Source organism: Zonotrichia albicollis, chromosome 14, assembly GCF_047830755.1.
Source record: "Zonotrichia albicollis isolate bZonAlb1 chromosome 14, bZonAlb1.hap1, whole genome shotgun sequence".
Classification (NCBI taxonomy): domain Eukaryota; kingdom Metazoa; phylum Chordata; class Aves; order Passeriformes; family Passerellidae; genus Zonotrichia; species Zonotrichia albicollis.
Window position 1 is genome coordinate 19,556,821 of NC_133832.1, and position 24,121 is coordinate 19,580,941.

The following is a 24,121-nucleotide window of genomic DNA, read 5'->3' on the forward strand; positions in this document are numbered from 1 at the left end:
TTTGGCTCAGTGTCAGCCTTGTGGATCCTAGACTGGAGCTGTCAAACAAACTGCAGCGCGAAAGGAAATGGAATTATTATTCCTCCGCTTAAGATGGCAGATCATAGATATTTGCCTGTGTCTGGAACTCCTTGTGTCAAAACATGTGCCTCATCCACGTGTAAATATTTCACATAAAAGTATTGAACGCTGCTGTAGAGCTGCAGCTGACCTGAATTCCTGCTGGGAATTTGCCCCCAGAGCTCCTGTACCCAGGATGGGGTGAAGCCCCTGCAGGAGGGTCAGTGCTGCAGTGCCAGGGCCAGTGGAGAATATCACAGGATTTTCACACCAGATGGGAAGGGAGGCTCTGAAAGAGCTCCCAAACTGAGATTCAGAAGGATCCAGAGCAGAGCCCCAGGCACAGGGTCGGAGGTCAATTCTCACCCTTCCAGTTCCTGGATTGAGATGGCACAGGTGACAATGGCACCTTTTCTCAGCACATTTCCATCCCTCACCTGACTTCTCAAAGTACTGTTTTTAGCGTGGTTTCTTCTACAAGGAGGAACTGGCTCTCAAACGTCTTGGAGTGCTTGGCAGGCAGATGATTACAAAATTGATTTGTGCCTAATGGACTTGGGCTTCCTGCAGGCTTTCTGTTAGTCTCCACCACTTCAGCGCCACATTCTGTATTTTCAGAGCTCTCCTGAAGTGTTAACAAGCTCATCCATTTCCTCCCACCTCCAATTGCCCCTTCTTCCACAGCCTTTTCAAACCCTTCCCATGCTCTGGCTGAAAAATAGATAGCAAGCACCACAATTAATCCTGGTTAATGATTTGTTGAGGAGAGAACTATGGAGCTGACCCAGAAGCCTTTGCCTGTGGGAAGATGCGCTAATTTTGGTATTATATCTCTATCATTCTGCCAATCCCCTGTGCCCTGCAGCCACCCAGCCCCAGCCCAGTCAGGAATTCAGTGTCTGTGGTTCTGGCGCTGTGGTTTTGGCACTGTGGCTGTAATTGGTCAATGAGATCAGGGTCATCCGGTCACCAGTTCTCCACCTCCTTTTTGACTCTCCCTTCCAGAAAAGAAACTGCAGAGGTAAGTGGGTGTGGGTGAGTGTCAAAAAACCCCAAAACCCTCATGAGATTTTAACTGGCATGTCCAATCTTTGCACACATTTAGATTGTATTGTGGGCTATTACACAATTTCTGCTTTCTTTAGCTCCTTTAGAGAAATTCACTTTCTCAGCTTCTGCAGAAATATGTTGAGGAAACAGAATTTTTGCTTTTTAAAAATTTTCTTGTAGACTGCCTTTTTCCTTCTGTTTAGCCATTTCCATACACTGCAGGAAAAGCACTCTAAATGAATTGCTAATTCCAGTTAATCTGAAACAAAGTATTTGGAAGATAGAAATGGTGAGACTGAGAAAACCACTCAAAATTGCAGCTTGTAAATATTTAAAAGTGATCTTATGCAAAATTCATCCAGCACGTGATTATTCTTCTTCTTTTCCATATTATTTTATATCTTCCTAAATCACTACCTCTCTCTCCCTTCCCAAAAAAGAAAAAAAAAAGTAGATGAAGTACTGTGTTTATGCAGTTGCAATTCTGAGAACACAGGGTGGTGTTTGCAGCCTTGGAGCCGTGTCAGTTTTCAGTCACAGCCTGACATTCCTTTTCATGTCGAAATAATCGCGGCAATGAACGATCTCATTGAGGTGCTTCTGCCTGGATCTGCGTGTGGAATGGGAGTTCAGTGGCGGGAGCTGTGCTCTGGTGAGGGGCAGGGTTGCGCAGTGCCACTCGTGAGCAGCCAGCCCGGAGCACTGGGGGATGCAGGGTGGCAGCTGCTGCTCCCCATCCCTGAGCGCCATCTCTTGAACCCTGGATTAAAGGGTTAAAGTGTCCTAGGTCGGCATGTGGAGAGGTCTGAGAGAGGAGTTTGTTTTGTGAGAATCAGTGTTTGCGCTGTTGTTGAAATTTCTGGTGCTAAAGCGATGCCTGGGGCCGTTACCATCAGGGCAGTGATTTTAATGGAGAGTGCTGTGGGTATTTGGAGGGGTTTTGTGGGGATGAGGAATGAGGTGATGAGGAATCCTGCCAGGACACCTCCCAGTGCAAGCAGAGTGATGGGGGCAGTTTCTCTTCTCCCTGGGCTGAGAGGAGCTGTGAACCAGCTCTGATTTCCTGCTTACAGCTGTTGTCTGCTTATCTTGAGGTGATACAGGATTCCTAAAATGACACAAACTCCTTTTCACCAGCCAGGTGAAATTTCAGCGAAATCATTGAAAATTTAAAAACCCACTTGCCTTGTTGTCATTTGAGGTCCAGGGGATGCCTGATTCCTCCTTTGCAGATATGATCATGATTCCCTTTCGGAAAGTGATGAGTTTGCTGAAGTAGCTGTGAGTTGAGGAACATGAGGTTCTTGCTCAGTATATCATCTAAGCCTATTTCCATTAAAATGAGTTCAATAAGTTCTTTTCTTATGCTGTTGTTTGCACAGCACTGCAGCACTAACCAAATTTAATATTCTTCGTTGGCACAAAGAGTGTGAAGCTGCCTCTCATGTGAAGCCCACCCATGGTCACCCCTGTCCCCATCTACAGGAGGAGGAGACATTTCACATTTCACATTAATGTTGGGGTCACAACTTGGTGTCCATACAGAAATGTATTGGTTTCCATGGTAACCAATTGTTTAACCAAGAGAGGGGAGGAGGAGGTGCAGCAGATTTTGGTAATACAATTGAAAATAAGATCATGTAGGGGGATAGAATATTAGAAAATAAAGACAGTACAGAAAGTAATCTCACCCCTAAGGAGTTGCAGCTGGGCCAATTATCCAGGATTAGGAGCAGCCTGACTTTAACAGGCCACAGCTGTACCCAATGAGACGAAGATGCTATAAAAGAGTGGGGTGGTGGTGAGAAGGGAGCTGGAGTCATTTGGCTGCTGTGTGAAGGAGAGAGAGTCAGAGCTCTGAGGAACTGATCACGAGAAACACCAAGGTATGAATCTGTGTGTGTCACAGCCAGAGCACAGGGACCACTTTTCCCCAAGTTATAATCCCAGGATCTCATAGTCTCTTTTTTTTTTTTTTTTTTTTTTAATCTGCAAGTTGTAGATAATGCAAAATAATTTCTGTAGATTTATCTGCTTTGAAATAATCAACTCCTTCAGGTGTTTCATGTTGTTGAGAAATCAAGTGACCAGAACTTCTAATCACTTTGAAAACTTTAGTTTTATTTGTGGAGTCATCTTAGCTGAAATCTTATTGAGTCAGTCATCTTTCTAGCATAGCTTACCTCTCTCTGCAATGATCTGACTCCATGTTTCAGAAGGCTTGATTTATTATTTTATGGTCTATATTACATCAAAACTATACTAAAAGAATAGAAGAAAAAGTTCTCATCGGAAGGTTAGGCTAGGAATAGAAAAAAATAACAAAAGCTTGTGTCTCTGACAAGAGAGTCCGAGCCAGCTGACTGTGATTGGCCATTAATCAGAAACAACCACATGAGCCAATCCCAGATGCACCTGTTGCATTCCACAGCAGCAGATAACCATTGTTTGCATTTTGTTCCTGAGGCCTCCCAGCTTCTCAGGAGTTAAAATCCCAAGAAAGGCATTTTCATAAAAGCTGTCTGTGACCAACCCATCCATCCATGGCTGTGGGTGCTGTGGAATGATCCCACCTGAGGGTTCACACCCAGCCTGTGCCTGTGCCTGTACCCAGTCACTGCTCTGAGCCCCGCTGGGTTTGGCTGCGTGCAGTTGTTTTCAGTCAGAGTTCTGTTCTCCATTATTCATGAAAAACTGACTGCATTTACTTGTGATCTGCTGCATGCAGTGTATAAATATTCTCTATATGGTTTTTTTTACACATTTTTTTAAAAAATATGATCTGCAACAAAAATTGTATGAAGGCTTCAGTACATCAAAAGATGTCAATATATGAACCAGGTGTATTCTATAGTACAATAAAAATAGATAAAATTCAGTATAGATCAAAGAAATGTCATGAGCCATTGCTACATTTCAGAAGTAAACATTACTTAAAAATTTATTAAAATACATCAAAATTATTTCAAGGCATAATTTTGAAGAGAACTTGATATAATTTGCATTTGATTTTTATGGAATTTCCAGAATAAAGGCAATTTTTCTTGAGAGAGTCCATTATTTCTAGAAACATGCCCTCTGAATGACAGAAAAATTGACTGCAACCATAAAGTCAAAGGAAAATAAAAATTTAGGAAACCAAAATTGCTTTAATGACCTCTGCTTGGTTACCTTGCCTTTTATTTTCTTCTTTCTTTTCCATGTTCTTTTACTGTTTTTGTGGAAAGTTGCCTGAAATTTAAATATTAGATTTATAAATCAGGTTGTGGAAAACAGGAGGAGAGACTGAAATTTGTGGGTGATTTAAAAGCCCTTTTTCTCCCATTATTTTTATTTATATGCACATACATATATTCCGAACTTTTAATTGCTGAAGTGTTGCTAAGTAAGCAAATCGTGCTTGATTTAATGGTCTCCATATGATATTTTCCATCTCCTGTTTCATGGGGTCATTAATGGGGGGAAGGATTGGGTAATATTTGTTCCTGGTTTAACAAGAAATAGGGCTTTCCTATCCAGTATTTTAAAAAATAATATTAAAAAATTATATGTTAGATCTAGGATATCCAATTTTATTTTGAATCACTTGGCGTGTTCTCCATTTCTCTTTGGAGCGGGACAAGTTGGGTAATTTTACGTGTTTTAAAAAAATACCTTGGTATCAATTTTTTGTATTTATTTTGATGCTGACAGTGTTCTTTTGGTTTTGTCCTGACTCTTCTACTCTGGATTTCAGTACAGCATCTGGTCTTGCTTATGAATGTCCAAAGTGCCCACCAGAGCCCACCTGCCCTGGGGAGAAGGGTTTAACTTTGGCTGAGGTTTGGCCATGAGATTTATGAGAATTTTTAGAGGCTTTATCAGGTTTTAAAGGTTTTATCAGCTCCTTTCTTCACATCAGAGCAATCCCAGGAGATTCATGGTCCCATTGTGAGCTCTGTCCCTGGAGCACCTCAGACCCAACCCCAAACTTTGGGTCAGTTTTTGGCTTTTTGTTGGCCAGTGAATTGTGCTTCAAAGTCCCTTCCTCCCCACTGATGAGCAGTGTCAGAGTGTTCCTTCACGCTTGCATAACCTTTGTCATCAAAGCACTTTACTGGCTTTTATTCCATCGCTTTATCCAGCTCTGATGTTTGCCTTCTCCCTTTCTCTGCACTGAAAGCAGAGCTCGTAGCTAATGTCCCTGAAACCCCAGAGGAACACAACCACCAAGGATTAAAAAAAAAAAAGGAGAAATTCTTATATTTTCTACCTTCCTGACCCAACATTTCTCTGAGAACAGAGAGGCAAAGGGAGATATCAGGGTTGGGAGATGTGTGATCACCAGTGGTTAGGGGATGAGGAGGCAGAAAAGCTGTTTTTGTGGTGGAGGCTGCTGACCAGGGCTTTAGTAGATGGAGGAATCATAGCTGAGGGTTTAAATAAGTCTTTGTTTCTTTTAAAAAGTCAATGGCTGTTAAGGGTGTTGAAATTGAAAATTGACTAAGCCATTGACTTCTGGAGAAGAGAGGCATCGTGAAAAGCAGGAAGATACCAGGTTTAGAACCAGAGGGAAATAATTGCCAAGTGAAACTGCTTGTTCCTTCCTTTTGGGGATTGGAAAGTCTTTCTGGAGGGTCCCTTCCTGTCAAATTTGCAGCTCCTCTTGGCAGCCTGCTCAGAGCTTTGGAGGAACCCTCGCAGAAATGTACAGGCAGTGAAATAGCTGAAACTCCTGGAAACAATTGAATCTTTTGGTGTGGCACTGTTATGTTATGGGATGTGACTGTGTTCACAGGGGTCTCAGGGTGAGGGAAGAGATGAGGATCTGACTCCATGTTTCAGAAGGCTGATTTATTATTTATGATAATATATTACATTAAAATCATACTAAAAAAATAGCAGAAAGGATTTCATCAGAAGGTGGCTCAGAATAGCATAGCAAAGAATGATGACAAAGGTTTGTGTCTCGGACAGAGAGTGTGAGCCAGCTGACTGTGATTGGCCATTAATCAGAAACAACCACATGAGACCAATCCCAGATGCACCTGTTGCATTCCACAGCAGCAGATAACCATTGTTTACATTTTGTTCCTGAGGCTTCTCAGGAGGAAAAATCCTAAGGAAAGGGTTTTTCATAAAGGATGTCTGTGACAATGGGATTAACTGTTTATGCAAAACCAGCATGCAGAAAAAGAAACCACCTTTCCTAAGGTACAGTCCTACAGGAGGCTCAATCCTTAGTCCTTCTGGACAATTATCCAGCTTTATCACTGCATTGGGATTAAAATTGGTGCAGGGAAAAATGATGGGCCAGCTCAGGAGTGTTTCGGATGATCTTGCATTCCAACAGTCCTGTAAATCAGGCTGAGGACCATCCTCAGGGGAGGAGAACTCAAGGGCTGCATCCTCTGGATGGGTCACGAGTGAGTTTGGGCTCGTTTGGCTTCCCAGTGGGTTTGTGGCAGGACAGCCTCCCCCAGCCCCAGGCAGCTGCAGAGTGGGATTCTCATTCTCTGCATTTAAAGGGCAGCAGCAAAGCAATCTGTTGTTTGTAGCGAGGAGAGTGATGGTAAAGAAAAGAAAACGCACTCAGGGGAATATCTCCTCCACTCTAAGACGCCACTTGAAAATCAAGCACGGGGAAGTGTTTGCACAGAGGAGGGAAGGCAGGAGGGAGAGGGTCTGCAGCACTGAGCGTCCCATGGAGCATCCACTCCCAGAGAGGAGATCCTTTGTTGTTAAAACCCCTGAATTCCTGGAGGGATGAGCTCTGACAGGAGGGCTTGCCAGTGCTCTGAGCTCTGTGTGCATCCGAGGTGACGTGAGGAGCTTTTCGCTGTCAGCCTGAGCTCAGGGGCCAGGCCAGGTCTCCATCAGCAGATGTTGTTCCGTGCAATAATGGAGTGTTTCAGAGCGAGGAGCGGACATCTGGGGAGGGCATTTGACTTGAGACCAGTTCTGTTCACAGCAGTTGAGATGATAACGTTCTCTGGCTGGAAATTTTTTTCTTCCTGGTAGCCTGCCAATGAAGTCTAATATTGTCTGCCCCTCTTTTAATAGCTTCCACTAGATATTTCTGGAAAATATGCTCACAAATTTCAATTTTATTGAAGCTGGGATGGATGGAATAGGAATTTAGATTTAAAAATCTTAGCTGAAAACAAAATTAGCTAAATCATCTGAATGTTGAGGAAAAAAAATTACTATTTGGAAAAAAAAAATGTTTTATCCCATGGAAAGCATTGTGATTGATTCTAAGTGAATTTCTGTCTGTGTGAAATGCTTTGTGGTACCTGCAAGTGGAGGTGGACTATTTGCTGGTTCTGCTGTGAGTAAATAGAGCAAAGGAGGAAATTTGGGATGAACCCCAAAGTGCTGCTGTGGTTACAAGGACAAGGTGCTTTAAGGAGGAGGCCCCAACCTGGTGACAGCCTCCAGTCTGTGCTCCATTGCTGTTCATCATCTCAATCATAAAATACAGATCACTTACATAGTTATGGGTACTTACAAAGTAGAACTTTTATCCTTTATTTTTTTTTTTGAAGTTCTGCCTTTTGGCACACAGCCTCTCTGGCCTTCTGTTCCACTGCTGTGAGATCTTCTCCTGACTGAGGCACCGGTTTCTAGAACAGTGAGTTTCAGAGCTAACTGTGATCCTGCGATCTTATTTTGCTGTAGAAACTCCACTCCCAGCAGTGGAACGACTGCTGGGGGAGATGCACGGTGCAATTCTGACAGCCAGAGCTGCTTTGCTCCTTTTCCTGCTGCAGCATCCCTGCCAAGGCTGAGGCTGGGCAGAGGGAACCCATCCCTGTTGGCCTTGTCCTGCTGTGGGGTGGGATGGAGCCATGGGGCACAAGGCTGCTCGTGGACAGAGTCAAGAGGAAATAAACACTTGGTGCAGTCTGAGCAGGAATAAAACAGTGCAGAAACCCCCAGAGCAGGGGCTGGGAGTGCTGAGGGAGCACATGAAACATTTCTCACACCAGAGCATGAGATAATTCTGCAACCCTGGGAGCCCTGAAGAGCAGCTTGATTGAGAGCAAGCCTGGGAATAAGGGAAAACCCTGCAAGGATGCAGTGGGAAGATGGTTGTTTACAAATCTCCTTCATTTCTGATCTCTCTCAGTCATTTTTAATTCTCCCCGTACCAAAATTTATTTGTTCTGTTGCACATTTTCAAAAAACCTGGCATTTGAGCTTAAAAGCTGTTCTGATCTTTTTAGATGTGCTTGTTTTTAAGAAAAGGTCTAGATGGATTTTTGTCAAAGCTCCAGCCAGTTTGAGCTCCTGTCTGTGTAATAGGTGCTGACTTGTTTGTGTGTACTCTCAGTGAGTATTGCTGTTTAAAATGCCATTTGTGCTTGCTGGTGTTTTTTCTGGAATTATGGGGCTAAATAAATTAAGACTTAAAATACTGTGGATTTTGGTCTACAAAATAATCATCCTGAACTGAAATTTTCCTGTTCATCATTGCTGAATGAATGATGGGTGGACACTGAACACTCCTGTATGTGGAGTAAACAGGAAAATGGAGCCAGAGAGGTTCTGTGGCAGCACTGTGAGTGCCTTTCTCATTTGTTCTGCCCCAGGTGACCCCAAGGGCTGCAGGTCTCCCTTTATCAATTGTTGACACCACCCTGAAAGCTCCAGCCTGAAGAGAACTTTGATGTCCCTGTTTTGATGGTGACCCTAAGCAGTAAACTCTGAATTATATTAGATTACTCTTTGCTCAAAGAGGGGTCAAATGCTGAGCAGAGAGCTCAGGCATTGTGTGAGCAGCCTGGCCATGGCTCAAAGGAGCCAAACAAGCCAGGAGTGTGTGGTGGTTTTTCATTCTTTGGTGCGCCTATTGCTGATCCCGTAAACGTTGTCAGATATTTTCTTTTCTTGTAGACAATATCAGAGGTGTGTTGGTTCAGTGCAGTGGTTGGTCAGGATGTTTTGAGGATTAGGAAAGGACTGTTCAGGAATTTTCTGCTCTCTGTGGTGTGTTTTTGTGTTCCCATCACTGGGGACACCTTGTAGCTTCTACAGGGGATGGACTCCAAAGGTGGAATTTCCTTCAAAATGAGGATGAAATCACTGTTCTGTCCCAGCACCTGGATGTGAATTATTCAGCAAAATACATCTTCTGTTGGAAAAATTCCAGTCATTAGGTTCTTCCAGGTCTTGTAAAGTGCTTTAATCACTGGACCAAATCTCCTGCTGGGCCCCAGGGAAAGTGTCAGTAATTACAAGAAGTGGGATGCCTCCTAAAGAGAGTGAGAGCTCTTTGGCTTCATCCTCAGGCACACCAAGGAGAGCTCAGAGAGCCTGGGCAGGATTTAGCCCTCCACTGGATATAATGAGCTGCAGAAGGGATTCAGTTGGGTCTTTTTCAGTAAAAGCTTTGGGACTCCTTGCCACAGGAGGCTCTGGATGTGAAGAGTTTTCACAGATTCAGAGAGAACTGTGCTCATTCTTGAAAGAAAAATAAACCATTACAGCTGGATACTGAATATTTAGGGTGGTTCTGAGCTGCAGCTTGTTGTCTTAGAGGTGAAGACATCCAAAATGTGCCTTGGTCAGTGGGCTAAACAGGGCAGTGGGGCTGTTCTTCCATTCCTGGGGTGTTGGTTTGGGAGAGCATGATACCAACGTGAGCCTGCCATAACACAGGTGAGAGCCTGCTCTGCAAGATTTACAGCCTGCCTGTGTGGGCTGCAAGGTGTTTCTGCAAAACATTTCTGAGCTATCCAGCTCTTTGTTTCTCATTACATTGGATTCTTGTTTTCTAGTCGACCTTTCTGTTAAGCAAAAATAAAAAAGAAAAGGTGGGGAAGGAAACTCGTGGATGATAAATAATGGTGAGGCTCAGTGAATGTGCAGAAGAGCAACTTTGTAAATCGGGAAATAAATGCAATTTCATTATACTTGCGGTGTGGGAGGGGCAGGGAAAATGTAAGAGTGAGGACAAAGAGAAGCAGGCAATTATTTCTTAGAAAGAGGCATAATAGGAAATGCTGTAATGAGTGCTGAAAATTTCTTTCCCTGCTGAAGTGGCTCACTCACCTTTCCCCACGTGAGGAGTCATTGGTGTGATAGCAGAACCTGAGCACTTCCCAAGTGAGGAACCTTTGGTGTAACAGCAGAACCTGAGCATTTCCCATGTGAGGAACCTTTGGTGTAACAGCAGAACCTGAGCATTTCCCATGTGAGGAACCTTTGGTGTGATAGCAGGACCTGAGCATTTCCCATGTGAGGAACCCTCACTGTGATAGCAGGACCTGAGCATTTCCCATGTGAGGAACCCTCACTGTGACAGCAGGACCTGAGCATTTCCCATGTGAGGAACCTTTGGTGTGATAGCAGAACCTGAGCATTTCCCAGGTGAGGAACCCTCACTGTGATAGCAGAACCTGAGCATTTCCCACGAGAGGAGCCCTCCCTGGGTGTTGTTTGGCAGCCCTTTGGTGAGTGAGGCACAGTCAGTCCCAGCTGCAATCACAATCACAATTATTACAGTTCTTGCCCCAGCACAGGCGGTGCTCCATCCCCTGGGGCTCAGAGCTCACCCCGAGTGTGTGTAAAACCAAATCACAGCCGTTTCATCACCCTGCAAGGATGGCACTGCTCCCTCTGCAGGGTGGGCACACCCCAAATTCACCTTCCTGGGTGGGTACTCCAGCCCCTTTGCATCCTTTTGAGCCATTTCTGCTCATCTGAGCTGTTCAGCAGTGGGAGAGAGCTGCTGGAGGTGTTTGACCCCTTGATCTGCCTCCAGTTCCCCTGCATTGCTTCTCTCCCCCATTCCTCTTCTCTGCTTCCCCATTTCCCATGCTAATATTAGCGATTAAAGCACACCAGGAGAACTTTATTCTCATCCAGAAGAGTTTGTGTTTTGTTGCAGTAACATTGTCATTTGTTGGTTAGAAATGGAATGTTTGATTGTGTTGTTTCCCTTGGTTTAAACTGTGTGTTTATGAACGTTAGTCATGAGCACAGACCAATTTATCTTATGAAAAAAAGGGAAATAAAATCTTGATAAAACCTTCCAGCTTTCAAAGCTCCTTCTGTTCATTGTTTATGTATGGTTCTGCAGCCCTGGATATTTTTAGATTGGTGCTCCCATTGAAACCACAAGTTTTGAAAGTTTAAAGAATGCATTAATACATCTTTATTGAGATCATCTTTGCTCCTACACTGTTCCACTTTCTTTGCATTTACTCCTTTGGCAAACTTAAAACTTTGTGTGTCTTTTGCTCAGCTTAGCATGCTTTTTTTTTTTTTTTGTCTTCAGAGATATAAATTTTGTAATGTAAAGTTTGCAGAAAAACAAAACAACCCAAACAATAATTTGACTTGAAATTACTTGGAATATGTACTTTGCTCTTTGCTTGGCTAAACCACATTACAAGAAAGTCCTTTCCTTTACGTCCACTTCAGTGTGCTGTTTGCTCAGAATGCTCTTCTCCAGCTTGGGCAGAGTTTTTCATTTTTATCTCCTCCTCTTCGTTTTCCCCAGGAGCATTGTTAGCTTTCCAAGCCATGATGATTTCCATGAAATGCTATGATCAGTGAAAAATGGCCTGTCCGAGTCTCAGGGTGATACCAGAACATGGTGTGCATCTCTTGTGATATCAGGAACCTTGTGTGCATTTCCTGTGATACCAGGAATGGGTGTGCGTTTCCTGTGATATCAGCAATGTTGTGTGTGTGCATTTCCTGTGATATCAGGAACGTTGTGTGTGCATTTCCTGTGATATCAGGAACGTTGTGTGTGCATTTCCTGTGATATCAGGAACGTTGTGTGTGTGTATTTCCTGTGAGATCAGGAACGTTGTGTGCATTTCCTGTGAGATCAGGAATGTTGTGTGTGTGCATTTCCTGTGATATCAGGAACGTGGTGCGCATCTTGTGATACCAGGAACGTTGTGTGCATTTCCTGTGAGATCAGGAACGTTGTGTGTGTGCATTTCCTGCGAGATCAGGAACGTTGTGTGCATTTCCTGTAATATTAGAAACCTGTGCATTTCCTGATGGAGACTTGTCACAAGGAGTGCCATGTGCGTGTGAAGCCCACCCTGGCGGGTGCTCATTCCATTTCCCTGGCCACCAAGGGCAGGGAGCAGTCACGTTGAGCGGTGTGAGGAGGCTCCATGCAAGCACATCTGTCCCAGGCTCTTGCTGGGTGCCGCAGCCTCACAATGCATTGGAGTGTTTGCTGCGCAAACGCCACGGGCTCTTCTGGGTCACCGAGCAGGGCAGGAGCAATCCCTGCTCTGACCCCGTGTGGGGAAGCGTCAGAAGCTGAACAGATTGGCAGGGCAGGGTCAGAATGCACTCTAATCCTTGAGGACATCAGATGCTGTTTAGCCAATTCAAAGCAGCTTGACATTGCTTTCACCAGTGACACTTTATTTCTCTGTAATGGCTCTGTCACAAAAGCTAACTGCAGCAGACAGATTTGATAGGAATTTCCTGGAGTCGTTTCTGAAGAGGTGGACAGGGTTTAATTCTAATATATATTGTGCTTTGGTTGGTTCCTACAACAAACTACACGGCTTGCAAGTGGAATAAATCTCTGGCTCTTGCAGTTTTTCCTGAACGCATTACTGGGTCATGAGGGAAGAGATTATGTGCTTTGAAGTGTTGTGGTTTAGTAGTCAAATCACAGAGGTGATAGATAGGCCTCCTGCATTCTATTTTCATAAGTATTATTTGCTATGAATAAAAATCCCATTGCACTGCCCTGGCTTCTCTCCTGCGTTCCATGGCACGGAGTGGAAAAGTGGAGCTGCAGAAAGGGAGGGAGGGACCTCAGGAGGCTCCTGGGCCCTCTCCTCATGCAAGATGGAACCAAAGCACAAATAGATGCTGGCAAAACTCTTACTAAAAGATCTCTAATGATAGTAACTTCACACCTTCCCTGAGCAATCTGTTCCAGGGCTGCAATAATGTAATATTTTTAGGCTGGCTTTTCAGCTCTTCTAACCATGAAAACAATGTGGTGGAGTGCAGGAAATGGGTGGATTTTGTATGGAGAAGCATTGGAGTTATTTGTTTTCCTAGGCAGCACAAATGTTGCTTCTCTTCCCATTTATTGTTATGGTAAAACATCCAACTTACCAGTAGAGTGTGTGTCAATGTGTGTGAATTCATGTATATATATCTATATCATCTATATCTATATATACGTATATGTACATACACTGAAAACCATAACACCATCAACATTATTTAGAAAAAGAACCCTGTTAAAATTGTTGGAGATTTACATCCCTGAAGCTGAAGGACTAGGGAGAGAGAGATTCTATTCCCAGCAGTTCTCTTTGCCAAAATTGGAGCTCGTCAGTTTGTACTTCTCGTCTTCACCTTTAGAATGATCTAACACTTCGTGCTGGTGTAGAAAATAAAGAATCTGGCATTTGTGATGTGTTTTGTTCTTCTACTTCTCCTTTCTTATCAACTTCTCAATGGTTTTGCTTTACTTTCATCTGGGGGTTTTATCAGGCCGAAATTATCTCCTCTAAATAAAATAGAGTTGTATTTACTGTTAAATACTTGTATTAAACTGCGTATACATTCATTCCATGTAGAGCACATGTATTTAAAGGTGTGTTTTAATGGTATTTCTTTTTTCTCCTGTGTATTTAGAATCTTCTTTATGTAACTCATCAGGGTGAATTCTGTGTTGTAAATCCTAGGCAGAAGTTTCCTTAGATACTGATCAGGCTGGAATTGCAGCTTGAGGTGTGTTTGCTATGAGTGTACCATGAATAAATCTGTATATGAGCTCATGGTACAGTTATCCATATAATTTATTTATAAATTGACCTGGGGAAGTATTGTATATTTTTGGAGTGTACTTGCAGTTGGAGAAGGATCTCAGCTTTTCATGCTGTTCAGCTTGAAATACAGGGTTATTTAGCTCAGGCACTTCAGAGTTTCCTTTAATCTCCTCAAACTACTGTGCCTCCAAAAGCATCATTGACCATCCATCTCCAAAATTGTTCCTCCTGTTAATGGCTGCTGCTTTTTCCCCCTCCCACTTTTTCTCTGTTGTACATTCATTTAGACAGTCTATACTGTGTGACTGGTTTGTCTCCCCTCCCTTTGGAAACAAAGTGGATTTTTGCTTTTCAGTTTTACTGTAAAGATTGAGTGCAACCCTAAACCCTAGGGTTTCAGAGATTAGAGTTCCTAGATTTTTTAAATTATTATTATTTTTTAATCATCTGTAACAGAGCTCTGTAACAGCCTCTCACACTCAGCACCAGCAGAAGAGTGGAAAACATCCTTGTAGTCTGCCTGCTCTCATTATGGAAAATAAGGGTTTTTTCCTGGACTCATTAGTAGGCCTGTATCCTCAAACAGTCATTTCCTGTCTCAGGTTATTTTATTTTATAGTTCCATGCTAGGAAAATTGGTTTAAATCCTTGGCTTGCTCAGACAATGTTTAAATTTTAATCTGCAGTGAGTAACAAGTGTGGGACTCCTTTACCTGTCAGCATTTTAGATTATCCAGTGGGAATCTTGTGCAACTTCACAGGAGACCCATCTGTTTTACTGTTTTCTCATTATGCCAATCAAAAAGTCACTTTTACTGGTAAGAAGAGCCAGACATTTTTGGTGGGTTCACAGAAGAAAATGAGCCTCCCCACCCTGTCCCAGGAAGAGTTGTTTTAGTCCCAAGAACTTGCAATTTCTGAGCAGAGCCCTCAGTGAGTTACCTTTGAAGTCAGATTTTAATTAGTTGATGTAATAACTATTGACTTTTCTTTAGGGATATGCCAGTATTATTGATATGACAATTAAAAGCAGAAGGATTAGTCTATTAAAGAAGTACTAATTGACTTTGGTCTTACCAGGCTAAACGATTAAGGGCTGATTGGTCAAAATAAAGTGAGCTGTGTCTGTAATTATTGAACTCGGGATTTCACTTCTTCTCCCCCTTTTTTTAAAAATGTTTTTGCTTGACTAATCTGCTGGATTGATAGATATTTTCAAATGGATTTTAATTGAGCAGCAGGAATAGAAATTGCAGAAGGAGTTTGTGTTTATTGTTGGTGCAGCAGTGGAATGTTTGTAGGCAAAGGAGAAAGCTTCCCAGAGATCTGGAAATTGGGAGATCTGGGAATTGTTGCATTTTGATGGTGCTGATTGGCTTAGGCACGTTTTCTAGTAAGATAATTATTCATTGTGCTTCATTTTGTATCTTCATACATTGACTCTGCAATGTAGTATGGATTCTTCAGTTTGCAAAGTGGATGCAAATCGTGCCTAAACATAATATTTGTTGGAAGTTGGTTCCTCTTGTCATGATGGAAACTGAATTCCTTTTGCCTGGACACAAATGAGTGCCCAGGATACAAAGCACTCTGTTGGGCAGCTTTCTCTTGATGTTTTCTGCATTGTCCTAGCAAACATCATTTTCTCATTTAAGTAAAATCTCAAATACTTTGTTTCCAAAAGGCACAAGAGTCATCCCATTGTGTTTGGGAAAAAAACAGCTTTGAAATCTTGAAAATATATGAAATCCCAAATTTTTATAACAGCAGAAGTTTTGTGACACCAGAATGAGTTAGCACATTTTTCTTCTATGCCATAAAGTTAGAAAAATAATTTTCCCACCAGAGTTAAATTTTAGTTGTGTTGCTGATACAGAATTGAAATGTTTAACTGCTAAATTGAAATTAAAGTCCTGCTGACAGCTCTTATTTATCACTGGCAATAGTTTTTGTGTACTAAGCATTGCTCTCCCTTCTCCTCCCGTGCAGGTATAAAGGGCACTGATGGAACTTCATAATCAAGATCTAGGAAGACAAGGTAGGACTTGGAGGATATAAATTTATCTTAATGATCTTGTTTTGCTGATTTGGATTCAAATTTTGCTGATTGCTCCGCTGCTTAGAAGGCTCTGGATTTTTCTTGTGAAACTGTACTGTGGTTTTATTTTCTTGAGAAAAGAAGGTTTTAAATTGTCTGCAGAATTTTCTCCTTTTTGACAGTGTGGTACTTGCAGTTTTCACACTCTTGTTTGTGCTGTGTGCTGTAGGACAGTGGATGACTCTGGCTTGCTGGTGTTTGTCACACCAGTCTTAGAGCTTAAGCAGAAATTTATTTTAAAAAACCCAAACCCTTTGCATTTTTCAAAAGTTTCCTTTTGGGGTAGCTGGTGCTGCTGTGGTGTGTTCAGTGCTGTTTGTATTTTGTGTCCAATGGCTCAGCTCAGGGTCCTTGGAGCAGTGACCCAGGGCAGTGTGAGCGCTGCAGAGTGCCGGCAGTGCTCGCTGTGCTGCTGCCGCCTGCTCAGAGCCCCAGGCCTTTGCTTGGGGGTTTTGTTGTTTTTTTCCATTCTGTGCTGGTTTTCTGTGCTGCATTGTTGCTTGGGGGGTTTTAGTGCCTGTATTGTGCACTTCAGGAGAGCCTGAGGTGCTCCAGGCTGGGCTGGAAGCAAACCCAGCGAGAGGGAGGATGGATGGATGGATGCTGGTGTTGGGGTGAGGAGCCGGGCAGGAGCAGGGGCACGGGGCAGCCAGGAGTGCCTCCAGCTGTGGCCCAGGAGCTCTCTGTGTGCTGGCTGATAGCACAGGAACAGGGAGAGCAGCAGCTCTGCTCTGGAACTGCCTCTGCTGCCCCCCAGCAGAACGGCTCCATCCACTGGGGACAGACAGCAGGGACAGCATCTGCCCCAAACCTGCTGCTGAGCCTGGGGATGGGGACAGGGAGCAGGGACAGCATCTGCTGCTCCATCCTGGGATGGGGACAGACAGCAGGGGCCAAAATCTGCCCCAAACTTGCTGCTCCCTCCAGGGATGGGGACAGGGAGCGGGGACAGCATCTGCCCCAAACCTGCTGCTGAGCCTGGGCATGGGGACAGGCAGCAGGAACCAAAACCTGCCCTACCCAGGGATGAGGACAGACAGCAGGGCCAACATCTGCCCCTAACCTGCTGCTCCACCCAGGGATGTCTTGGTGTCCCCCTGGGGCTGCAGTCCTGCTGTGACCACTCACAGCACTTCTGGGACTGTGCAGCCCAACATTGCTTTGTGTTTCTGTGGAAATGTTGTTTTGATTTTTTTAAAAGATTTTTTTAAGCTTTTTGATGTTTACATTCTCCTAGCAAACTTCCTCACACGCTTTCTGTAAGTAACTCATTGTTTTGCATTCTTTTATGGAAGAAGAGAAAGTTGATAGACTGTTGGTTTGTCCAGTGCCATGGGAGAGGTGGCACTGTCACCCTCCAGTCCACTGTCACTTTTGGAAATCTATGAATGTTAGATTCAGAAATTAAACTTCCTTTTTCTTCACCTTAAAAGCAACAGTATGTGCACTCATGTTGCTTTGTGTCGTGTAACAACATGGAAAGGACAAAATTATCATCTCTTAGAGAGAGATGGTTTAACTAGCACTGGAGGAATTTGCTCTGAGCAACTGAACTGAAAGTACATTTCATGCAGGGGGTTTGGGAGGAAGAACAGCTTTGCTAGGGGAGTTCAGGAAGGACTGTGAAGGTGTTAGTGCTGCAGAATACAAAAACATCTGAGTATAAATTGATGTGAAATCCTGTAGTTCTGACCCAAACTTTACCCAGGAAGTAACTTTGTCAAACATTTAGGAAATAAAATATCACAGCATGAAAAGTAGATGTGAAGAGAGGCGAGATCTTGGTGAACTGGATTAAAAATTTATACCCAAGGGTATGTGGCACTTCCAAGCACTGAGGCATCTGAGGAGTTCTGCTCAGTTTAGAAGTTATTTTTTCTTTACTCAGTTTAAAAGTGATTTGATTCTTTCTCTGTGTGACACTGTGGATGGAGTTGGGGTTCTTGCATTTGTGGAGTGGGAATTTCAGTCTGGAAGGTAAAGGAAAAACCTGGGTCAGATTCTAACCCTGGCAGTCACAGAATTCAGTGATGTTGCAAGGGGTTCCTGGTGCAGCAATGTCTGAGCAATAGAAATATGGCACTACCTTGTTTTTTCAGTCACCAGTAAAAAAATCACTCATTTCTAACCATAACAATACTCATTTCTTAAAAAATAGAAATACACCTTAGGTTTTCTATTATCCCTTTAGCCGAGCATTTTGTTTTGCTGCAAGCAAATCACCTGAAAAATTACCTGCTGAAATAGAATTTATTTCATTACATACACTCACAAGAGACTACTTTAAAACACACTTGATTTGACAGTCTGAAAACAAAAATTCAAATAGTTATCACAGATGCTGTATTCCTTAGATTATGCACTGCACTTTTTAATTTTCAATGCAGGCCAACGTTCTCCAACTAACCATTTCTAAAATCTTTAAAAGTATTTTTAAAAGAAACAAAAAAAAGAGAAGTCTGAGAATCTTTGCAAAATTCATTGAAGTAGCTCTCTAATTATGTATTCAAGCTGAATTATCTTCTCTTTTTCCCTTCATTACATTCACAGTGAGGAACAACATGTTTCATTTAAATAAAAATCTCCGTGTGGTAAATCAGACTGTATATTTATATAGGACTATCAAAGAAATCTGGGCATTGACTATTCCATCTGTAGGTCAATTATATGTCTTAAAACAGAATACATGGGATAAATAGTGATTTAAATTGACAGTGTCAATCCATCTCTGAAGAAATGGAATAATGTAGTACGTGGGGGGAAAATTATCCACAAATAACAATTGAGAATGGCACCTAGAGCAGATCAACAACTACAGCCAGAACCACAAAAAAATATTGGCTTTGGAAAGTTTGAAAACTCATAATGTTTGGAATGTTTTTAATTAAAATTTAGAGGCAGCTGTTCAGCTATGAGGTGCTGCATAATCCCGTGTTCATTTATCTAAGTGGAAACGAATTAGAAAATTGATATGAGGAAAACCCTTGGAGTGTGAAATTCCCAGAGTTATCTATAAAAAGTTACAGTTCTATCTTTCTGTCTCTCTAATAGCAGCAGAAATTCAGGCAATAATAACAGATTTGTGTGGCTCCTCAGTCCAGCATGGCACAGCCTCAAAGGCTTCTTTGCTCCATTCCAGCAGGTGTTGAATGCGGAATTTCTTTGGGAAAGCATTGAGAGGTCGTGGGTTTGGGAGGTTTCTGTGAGTTGGGAGGACTGGCATGGAATTTGGAAGGGAAAAAGAAGAAAGTTGGCTGCTGATTGCTGCGTGATGAAAGCAAGGTCAGAGTGATTTGCTTTTTTCAGATTTCATTTGGGTCACTAAATATCTCAGCTTTGTCTTCAGAGCTGCTGAACAGGTGTGGGTTTGTACAAATCAGGACACTTGTGGTTATCACCAGTTCCTAAATGTAATGTTTGTTGCCTGTTATTTGATACCATTTATCTTCATGGTGAAGAGCCAAACCTGGAGCTGACAGGGAAGCTTTTAGTCAATGAGGTATTTTTCTAAAAGTGATTTAAAACTCAGTTGTGAAGTCTCCTGAACGTGGAGCTCTGGATGTCTCTGGGAGCCCAGGAATGCTGGGGCAGGGGAGCATTTTCTGCACAGGACTGCATGTCCTGCACCTCCCAGACTTGTCTGGCAAACAGATGGGAAACCTGATTTCCTGTCAGACACCAGTGGAAACGTCCCCTCGCTTCTTTGGCAGGGATGGCTGGAATCTTTGCTGTTGTGAGACAGAAAGGACAAGAAATAAAGGAAAATATGAAGTGTATTAGAACTGTCCTTATGGGCTGCCTTGAGGAGGATCCTTCTCTCTATCTCTGATCTGAGAGGCCAAGCATCCTCCTGCCTCCTACTCAGGATTTCTCTCTTTTTTTCCCCTTCTTTTATAATTTTAAAGGTTTTTGTCTGCCTTTTCAACGCAAAGTGGGTCATCTTCAACTGCAAGCTGTTAAGCTTTTGCAATCCAATTTTCAAGAAAATTAACCAGCTCTTTCTTACCCAGATCATATGGGAGCCCATGTAGCCTGAGGATTTCATCTTGGATCTAGTTCTCAAATATTTCTACTCTGGTCTGTAAGATTTTATCTCCTTTGATTACACTTGTCTATTCAGGCTTTTCCCCAGCTTTCAGAAAGTTCCATTTTTTTGTCTTTCCATCTTGTATTCCACTTACTTGACTCTTCTCAAGCTCTTGAGAAGCCCAAGGTCCCTTTGACAACATGGTTTTCCTTAAAATCTACAGGAAAAAACTTTTTTAGGACCCCTTCCAATCATGCTCCTTTTTGCTAATTAGCTGGTTCTCAGAACATGGTCCTTGTCTCTGCCAATATTGTGATGCCATAAAGTCTCAAAATATTCATCTGTGTGTAATATTAATGTTTTAATATTTAAAGCCATATTTACTTAGCTCCGTATTTTGACAGATTTCTGTAAATTTCGTTACTATGCAACAGGAAAAAAGCAAATTAACAAATGTGGTGCTCTCTGGCCTGGTGTCAGGAGCCTCCCAGTGTTTCTGGATAAATATCTTTAAAATCCCCTCATCTGTGCGCAGGCAGAATGGGAAGGTGCCTGAGCAGGGGCGCTGCAGAGGATGCTGCTGAAGGGAGGTTTTGCTGTTCTCCTGAGGATTAAATGCCTCAGGCTGGTGCCAGCACCCCACAGGACAGCTGTGCCTGGGCAGCACGGCCAGCAGGGAAAAAGCCAAGCCCTGTGCTGATGCTGAGATGTCCCAGGGCAGATCTCTGGGGCCTCAGGCAGCACTGAGCTCCCCAAAGGCCCAGAGGAACCACAAGAACACTTAAATTGCATTCAGGTACCCAAAGCATTGCCCTGGGTGCCTCGTGCAGGATGGACACAGCGTTTGGAGCAGCCTCTCCTCTCTCTGTGCTCTCAGAGCTGGGGCTGTGACCCTGCTGTCCCCACGGGCTGGGCACGGCTCCAGCCCACAGTCTCACTCTGCAGCAGGGTTTGCTCTCAAAATCTTAATTGAGTCCTGCAGGAATTAATTACATTTTCCTTGGAAAGGAAGGAAATGGTAAGATCCAAAACACGTTTGACAAACAGATGAAATGCTGAAGAACTGGGGGGGGGAAAAGTACGAGAAAAGGGGAAATAAGCTTCAATTTAGAAACAGTTTCCCATAGATTGAAAGTACATGGAAGCAGTCATCAGTGCCTTCAATTGCTCTTAAATAGTTAATTTAATACAGGACATTACTAACTTTGTATAATGAAAGAAGGTTTTTTACTATGGGTTTGAAAGAAGTTTATCAAGTAAAAATGAGGATCTTTTGCACAATTCTTATTATTTATTTTCCTTTCTCCAGAATTAATTCATGTGGCAGGTATGCATCTCAACACTGGGTGAAATTGTCTCTTTTTATCAATCTGATGAGGTACTGCCTGGATAATGAGTCTGATTGGATCTTTGTCAACTTTTAACCGCAGCATTTGGGCATTGCCCACTGCTGGACCTGTGCTGGGGATTTTGCTGCTCATTATTTGGAGTTTAACTTCCACCTCAGCAGCCTGCTGTGTCAGATGATGATCAATAGCAAAACCACCCCAAAACTACTGCCTGCTGAAATGAAAGTATCCAGAATGAGAATCAATGAACTTCAAACAGAAATAACTTTCTACAAAACCCTCTTTAGTTACTGCTTCTCTATGCAGTTCCAAAATTTTGAAGAATATCTAGTTATTGCACCAAGATCTCAGGTATTTCTTTGTTTACTCTCCTTATATACCTGAATAGTTGTGGGAAAAGATTTTGACAACAGAATTCAGAGGGTGTGATTAAATATTATTGTAGTGGTTCTCCTGTAGATTGATCTATTTTGATTTATTTGTGGGTTGTACACGCTGGAAGGAGCTCGAAATCCCCCTCTTTTTGTCTGGAATAAAATTGCAGTGAATAGCTGAGGGGTCAGGAGGGAAGTGAAGCACTTCAAGGACAAGTTTAAGGCACATCTTGATTTGTGTGGTGTCAGCTTCACAATGTGGAAAGCTACAGCTGGGGGCTGTCTGCTCTGCAGAGAAAATGTACTCACACTGTCAAAGCCTGTGAACAAAACAGGAATGACACTGGGCAGCACAGGAGGTGCCAGACAAAAGAAAATCCAGTGAGCTCAGGAAATTACACAGGTGGTAGCTCTTTGTACCACCATAATGTGAAAATCTGATTAATTTCACAGCAGATAAGGTGAAAACGTTGATTCTTCATACTGGGACTCAATAGAAAATTCTCTCATCTGTCCTTGCTTGGCTTCTCCCACTGTCGTGCAGTTTTGTGCTCTCTGGATATTCATCTCCAGGACTTTGGTCTTGGATTTTGCAGCACAGCTGCTTTTCAAAAAGAAACCACGACCAAATCCTGCCACCCCTCAGACATCCCTTTAAACATTAATGCACTTGGGTGCACAAGCTCTGGTCTCCCTTGAGCTGAAGGAGCAAACCAAAGCACATGGGTTGATATTTCAGTGGGCTTTCACTCTGCATCCTCCAAAACTTTGGAATGCCCCACGGCCTCTCTCTCTTTCAAATAAAGCCAGAAAGAACTCCTCTGTCTCCTTTTTGGACATAAGCCTCTGGTGTTTGTGGATTAATTTTCCTTACAGCATCTTGGAACAGTTGTGACCCTTTCACTCCCTCCTCCCCAACAGCTGCAGTTTCCACAGAGCCCCTGGCAGTGCCTTCATCCTCATCCTCCTCCTCATCCCATCCCCATCTCTTCCCTGGTGAGGATGAGGGATGGATGTGACCCTGCAGGCTCAGGGTTTGAGGGGTTTGGCTTCCTGTGGGATGGGGCATTGGTGGCTCTGCTGGTGAAAGTGAAGGGAAAATAGAGATACAGCCCAACCCTAATGATTGATCTATTAGAATTAATGAAAAAATGAAGAGAAAAATCACCTTGTTTTGTCTAGAGGGCCATACCAAATGCAGTCTGCTACCCAGAAATCAGAGCCTCTCCAGGAAGAACAATCCCTAAAAATTTAACATTAAATCCATAAAACCTATTGTGGGATAAACAAGAAGCAGCAGAGGAATGTTGTGGTGCTGGTGTGAGCTGGTGTGGGGCAGTTGCAGTGGAATCAGTCTCTGTTTTGGCTGATACATCACAAGGCTTTCATAGATAAGAACAATAAAGCAATCCAGTTATTCAAACCCTGGAGGGCAGTTAGGAAAAGCAGATAGCAAAATGCATTGCTGATTTAGAACAGAAAAATCTGCAAGAGAGACAGAACTTTGATGGTGGGGGAATTTTATTCTGGAGATTTTGGTTGTGATAACTATATTATTTCAGATATGTTTTGGGATGACAATACTGCATTCCTTAGTGACAGAATTTGTGGAACAATCCATGGCTATTTGAGAGCTAATCCTGTAAAAAAGACAAGTCTCATAAATAAAGGAGCATGTAGGAACTAGTGATAATATTATCTGAACATACATGCTAGGAATAAAGAAAGAAACAAAAGTTTGATTGTGAAGCAGCTGATATTGAGGGAATATAAAAATGCACTAAGATTTTAAGTATTTTAAGTATCCATGTAACATATAGGGAATTATTTAACAGAGGAATTTGAAATGTTGCAGAAATTGTTAGCAGTAATGATATTGTAACTTAATTTAATCAAATTGATTTAATAAAGCAAAAGAAAATTATTAGTGGGTGAGCATAAAGAATAGTGCAAAAAATAGGTTATTTCTTCAAGATATCTGCAAGAATAAGCATGGTAAAATATTTAAATATAAGGAAAAATACATGGAACTTAAGGTCATGGGAGAAGTGCAAAACTTGGGTCACAAAATACAAAGAAAAAGAAGTATTCAACTTTTATTCAATATTTTGCTAGATTTCATTTAATGGCGAGTACTAAAGGGAAGTGATCCAGTGCAGAAAATCTGTTGAAGTGTTGAGAGCTGAGTTCAATGGTGCTGTGGCTTCCCCTGATCTGAAATAACGGACTGAGAAGGGGAGTGCAGGGGAATGAAGCTTTGGGCAGCACGGAGAGGTTCCAGCCTGCCTATGACAATATAATGTTCAAATCACAGCTCTGCCCTTGCTGTCCTGGCCATTTCTGGGGGAAATGGGGTTTCCAGTCCAGGCTTGCTCTGCAGCTCTTCATGGATGGGGCCATTGAATTTA

General features: G+C 42.7%; 1 long non-coding RNA gene across 4 annotated transcripts in view; it reads left to right on the forward strand.

The window, feature by feature from the left end:
• LOC106629784 (uncharacterized) overlaps positions 1–24,121 on the forward strand; it is a 316,151-nt gene that overhangs the window by 102,599 nt on the left and 189,431 nt on the right. For 3 of the 4 annotated variants that reach the window (XR_012582612.1, XR_012582613.1, XR_012582611.1), the window contains exon 4: positions 15,855–15,903. This is a non-coding gene — a long non-coding RNA (uncharacterized LOC106629784). Of the gene's footprint in view, positions 1–961; positions 1,082–15,854; positions 15,904–24,121 lie in introns of those variants that run through there. The other variant, XR_012582614.1, reaches the window with a different exon arrangement.